Here is a 5,968-nt window from a genome sequence, read left to right as displayed (position 1 = left end):
TGTCTATGGCCTTAATGACCGATAAGCTCTTCGGTCTGAAGAGGTTGTTTTGTGCTTCAACTGCTAGAGCTGCCGCATATTCTTGTGTATGAAGAGAGCGCTCTGTGTTTCCACTGACCGTAATGAAGCTATGTGGTCCAGGAATTTTGAGTTTTAGATAAGCATAATGCGGGACTGCATTAAAATAGGCGAAGGCCGTTCTTCCGACTAGTGCATGATAGCCACTTCGGAACGGAGCTATGTCGAAGATTAATTCTTCGCTTCGAAAGTTATCAGGAGAGCCGAATACGACTTCCAATGTTAGAGAGCCCATGCGGTGGGCTTCTACGCCCGGTATAACTCCTTTAAAGGTAGTGATGCTTGCCTTGATTCTTGACGGGTCTATCCCCATCTCGCGGACAGTGTCCTGATATATCATATTGAGACTACTGCCGCCGTCCATGAGGACTCGGGTGAGGTGGTATCCATCGATTATTGGGTCAAGCACTAAGGTAGTCGAACCCCCATGACGGATACTAGTCAGATGATCCTGCGATCAAAGGTGATCGGACAGGCCGACCATGGGTTGAATTTGGGGGCGATAGGCTCGACAGCATAGATTTCTCGGAGTGCGCGTTTGCGCTCCCTCTTTGGAATATGCGTGATATAGATCATCTTTATTGTTTTGATTTCCGGTGGAAATTTCTTCTGTCCCCCCATGTTTGGCTGGCGAGATTCGTCCTCGTCTTCGCTTTGACGCCCCGTACCCTTGTGTTCGGCGTTGAGCTTGCCGGTCTGCTTGAAAACCCAACATTCTCTGTTGGTATGATTAGCTGGTTTATCGGGATTGTCTGGATATGGCAGGGCCTATCTAGAATTTTATCCAGGTTGGATGGACCATCTCTGTTGCCTTTAAATGTCTTCTTCCGTTGACCGGGTCTGGAGCCCCTGAATCCGGCGTTTACCGTTGTATTGTCTAGGCTTTCTTCATTGTTTTGACGTTTGTTTTTATTGCTTCGTGGCTTTCCATTGTCATTCCTGACTTCGGATGTGCCAGGATCACTAGTGCTACTACGAGCTAGCCAGATGTCCTCACCCGCGCAAAAGCGGCTCATGAGTGTAGTTAAGGTTGCCATTGTCCTTGGCTTTTCCTGGCCGAGGTGTCTAGCTAGCCATTCCTCCCAGACACTGTGTTTGAAGGCCGCTAAGGCTTTGGCATCCGGACAGTCGACAATTTGGTTCTTCTTAGTGAGAAACTTGTTCAAAAGCTTACGGGATGACTCTCCGGCCGTGTTCAAGAATTCATCCGATTAACCAATTAACTTGCCGATTAATCCCTACTCATTAAGTCACCGAGTAGCCGATAAAGCGATAAATCATCCGATTAATTGATTAAATGGTCGATTAACTTGCCGATTAGCCTATTAATCCCCTACTCCCCATCCAACCGAGCAGCTACCAGTTAACGATTTCCTCAACAATGCTCTCTGGGTTGTTGGATTATGTGACTTAGATCCGGAGGTCGGACATAGGTCCCTTGAAAATTGGCCCAAAAAGCGTCCTCAAGTTCTTCCCAGCTTCCAATGGAACTTTCGGGGAGGCTTTTCAGCCAGTGCCGAGCTGGTCCTTTTAACTTGAGGGCTAAGTATTTGATGGCGTGGAGATCATCTCTGTGAGCCATGTGGATGTGAAGAATAAAGTCTTCTATCCAGACCGCAGGGTCTATCGTTCCATCGTATGCCTCAATGTTTATGGGTTTAAATCCTTCTGGAAATTCATGATCCACCACCTCATCGGTGAAGCACAGGGGGTGCACGACACCCTTGTATTTGGTTGTGTCGTATCGTGGGTCCGACGGTTGTAATGTTCGGTGTTGGTTCTGAACTGGTAAATGACCGGCATATTTGGTTTGATAATCGTGGTCCTGCTTAGGAGCATGTTCCCTGGATCCATAGATGGACCTGGTTCTGCCAGCCTTTCTGTCCATGTTCTCACGTAGATTGTCTTTCTGGTCCTGAGTCGCAACCTCCCTTCCTTTACGGGGACGGGGTGTGGGTTTGTGTGTGGCATAGCTAGCCGCTCTGTCTCGGCTTGTCGGCCGTATTATTTTTTGGGTATGGGTGCAATAGCCTCGTCGTCGAATTCGGGCAGTAGTTTTCTCTTAGGATAGCTCTTTGTTTGGCGATTACTGCCGTATTTTTCCTTAGTGTCTAGCACTTCGTTCCATCTATCATTGAGTGTATCATGTGCGGCTTTAAGCCGTTGTTTCTACTTCTTCAAGCTCCTCACGGTGGCGATAAGTCTCTAGTGGAGGTGCTTTTGTTCCAAAGGTTTGTCTCGCACGATAAATGTATCGTCACCCTGACTAATCTCCTCTTTGGAGGCGGGTTGATAATTGGTACCTTCGGCATCGCTGTGGTCGGATAGTGGCCCCGGACTGTGTTCGCCGTCATCTCGCTCGTCATGCTCCATTGCGGGGTCTGCGGGTCTTCATTGTCTACGGTGTTGTCTAGAGTATAATTTTCTCTTGTGTCGGTATCACTGTTTTTGCCATGGCGTGGTTTAGAGCGGCGTCGCTGACGTCGGTGCTTTGGCTGCTTCTCAGGAGGCTTATCCTCAACTGGATCTTTTTTGTCATCGCCATTGTTCTCTTTGGGTATATCCACCATGTATATGTCGTATGAGGAGGTGGCTGTCCAGCGCCCTGTAGGCGGTGGTTCCTGTTCTTCTCCGGCATCATCGTCCATACCGTCGATGTCTTCGGAGTCGAAATCAAGCATGTCGGCTAAGTCGTCGATAGTGGCTATTAAGTGGGTGGTGGGTGGGTAACGAAGTTCTTCGTCATCCGCTTCCCACTCGAGTCGGACATAGTTCAGCCAAGAATCTCCTGACAAGGAGAGGGATTTTAATGAGTTTAACACATCACCTAGAGGTGAGTGTTGGAAGATGTCCGCGGAGCTGAACTCCAAGATCGGCGCCCAGTCAGGTTCGAGGGACGCGGATGCACGCGGTCCGGAACCTATAGCCGGAGATAAGTCCGAGGTTCCCATGACACCGGCCCAGCTTGATGTTGGGTCTGTGTGCGGCTCGAGCACCACTGAATCTGCGGCTTTCGAGGCGCGGTTAGGCTTCCTGTCTTCGGACGACGTGATCTGCTCCAGATCTAGGGCCGAAGCAGTCGCAGGCGCTATCTCCTGAGCACAGTCCGATGACCGATTTAGGTCATGTTCATTGTGGCGGCAGGGTGCGGCTGGGCTCGAATCCGTCGAAGATCAAGTCTTCGCGGATATCGGCGGTGTAGTTCAAGCTTCGAAACCTGACCTGATGGCCAGGGGCATAGCTGTCGATCTGCTCCAGATGGCCAAGCGAGTTGGCATGCAAAGCGAAGCCACCGAATATGAAGATCTGTCCGGGGAGGAAAACCTCACCCTGGATTGTGTTGTTGTAGATGATTGATGGAGTCATAAAAACTTATGGCGACGACGCAGTGGAACTCTAAATGAAACCACCAATGCCGGTGTCAAAATCGGCGGAGCTCGGGTAGGTGGACCCGAACTGTGCGTCTAAGGCTAATGGTAACAGGAGGCGGGGGACACGATATTTACCCATGTTTGGGCCCTCTCTATGGAGGTAATACCCTACTTCCTGCTCGATTGATCTTGATGAATATGAGTATTACAAGAGTTGATCTACCACGAGATCGTAATGGCTAAACCCTCGAAGCTAGCCTATGATTATGATTGTTCTCCCTCTACGAACTAAACCCTCCGGTTTATATAGACACCGGAGGGGGCTAGGGTTACACAAGGTCGGTTACAGAGAATGGAATCTACATATCCGAATCGCTAAGCTTGCCTTCCATGCAAAGGAGAGTCTCATCCGGACACGGAACTAAGTCTTCTATCTTGTATCTTTATAGATCAACAGTCCGGCCCATGTATATAGTCCGGTTGTCTGAGGACCCCTTAATCCAGGACACCCTCAGTAACCACAGTGCAAAATTAGTCTTTTACACACTGATTAGATAGCAAATAGTGCTATCACACCAAACTTTGCAGGTGTATAGAGCGCATTAATTGCACCGCTTAGTGTCACATCACAGCGTGTCTGGCAAGCCTTGCCGAGCTGCTTTGCCAGCTTCGTTCCTGTTTGCTTGACACGTCTCAGGACGGGTGTCACTTGGAGGTGTTTTCTATAGGAAGTGGCTGCCATGTGGCAGGAAGCAGACACTTAGTCACTTAGGAGCTTGACACCACACCGATCGATGACTTGCGTCGTTGTGAGGTGGTGCGGTGCAGTTGGCCTCCGCAAGCCCCGGCAGGCCTGCCGGGACGATCTGAAGGCTTGCTTCCGGGGCAACCCTAACCCCGCCAGGCTTGCCTCCCCAGCAAGGGAGGTTTTTCCCTTAGAGACATCTTGCTCGTGTAGCTTGACTTGGTCTTCTTGATCCGCACTCTGATTCTTCAAAGAGCTGATCTCTTATGCTTGGTCTTGGTCTTGGATGTTGCAATCTTATCCTTGGGCTTGTGCACAATCTGGGCAACAGACCCAGGGTTTGTTGCACCAACAGTGGGCCACACGACACAAGTTGCAACACGGGAGGAAGGCCATGGCGGCGGGCGACACATCGTCATGGTGCTCGGCACTCGCGCGCGCCGGTCAATCTTGGGGATGCGCTCATTACATCCATCCTCCAGCGCTCTCTGACAACGGTGGAGACGGATGCACGACGGCTACAGCACAAGAATGCCAGAGCGCTCTGGCTCGTTATCTAATTGTTCGAGTGCACGACATCAGAGAAGGCGAGAAGACGCACCCATGAGTAGGAGCGCTTGATGCAGATGCTTGTCGGGCTCACATGGAGCTTTTGGACGAATCCAACGACAGATCAAGCTTCGGCGACGATAATGACCCTCCGAAGGCCGACGCCTAATCTGAAGGCAAAGCAGAACCGTCGACTGTATGTGGAAGGGGCGGCAAGGAAATGGTGATTTCCTTCTACGTTCCTCGTTTAATTAAATTTTCATATCGTATGTTTGGGGTACTGCTTGATTGGTTGGTTGTCAAATGATTGTTTATGCGAGAATTATGACCAATTTAGGTGGATTTTGTGCGAGTTCATTGATCTACGTAAGTTTATTTCATACATGTATGTGTTGCATGCATATAAGGGGCCGGATTTAATATACACGGTGCAGACGCACAAAAATTAGGAGTGCCCGGTCAGTGCCCCTGAAAGCGTTCGAGGTCGTTTGAGGTGATAGATTTGATGTCTTTGGCAATTTGATGGGGTGTCTCTAGTGTGGCGGGCCTTGGTAGCCACGTGGCTCGCACATGTGGCCACGCGGTCCGCTGCCGCCTGACCTCGCAAGGAGAGAGGCCGATGAACAGCTTAGTAAGGAGCATAAATATTTGGCATTAAATAATCAGGAACACATATATATATGAAAAATGTATATTGCGGATAATAGGAAATGAATATTTGAGTAGTAAATATGCAGAAAGAAACCCGGAGGTAGTACTCGGCTCACCCGCAGGAATCACTTCGCTCTCTTGCGCTCATTCCTTCGTCTTCAATTCCAACCTCGTCTGCCCCCATTTTTGCCTTGTTCGGGTGGATTCCACCCTCATCATCTTCACATTCCGCTCCCCTTGTATACATACATGGATGCCAAATTGATATTCATCAATTCATACCCGCCCCATCTCCCCTCCTCTAGCCCAGCACTAGCCCACGCCACTGTCACGTCCGTCAAGTTGAGATCCGCCATTCCCCGACGCCGATGAGCCATGCAACCATAATCGGATATGAATAATAACTTTCACAGTGGAAATGAATCATCGTCATAAATGAAATAAAATAAATGCAAAGATGATTTCAAGGAGGGAAAAAGAAAAAGAAATCGGCGGCATTATTGGTTCATTGACAGAAAAGGAAGTTTCCCCTCACTCACACTACCGCGGTGCCCCAGGACCCGCAAAGACCAAC

This window comes from Triticum dicoccoides, chromosome 1B (genome assembly GCF_002162155.2).
Source record: "Triticum dicoccoides isolate Atlit2015 ecotype Zavitan chromosome 1B, WEW_v2.0, whole genome shotgun sequence".
NCBI classification, from domain to species: domain Eukaryota; kingdom Viridiplantae; phylum Streptophyta; class Magnoliopsida; order Poales; family Poaceae; genus Triticum; species Triticum dicoccoides.
The sequence above is the reverse complement of the archived record's forward strand: the minus strand, read 5'-3'. Positions refer to the sequence as shown.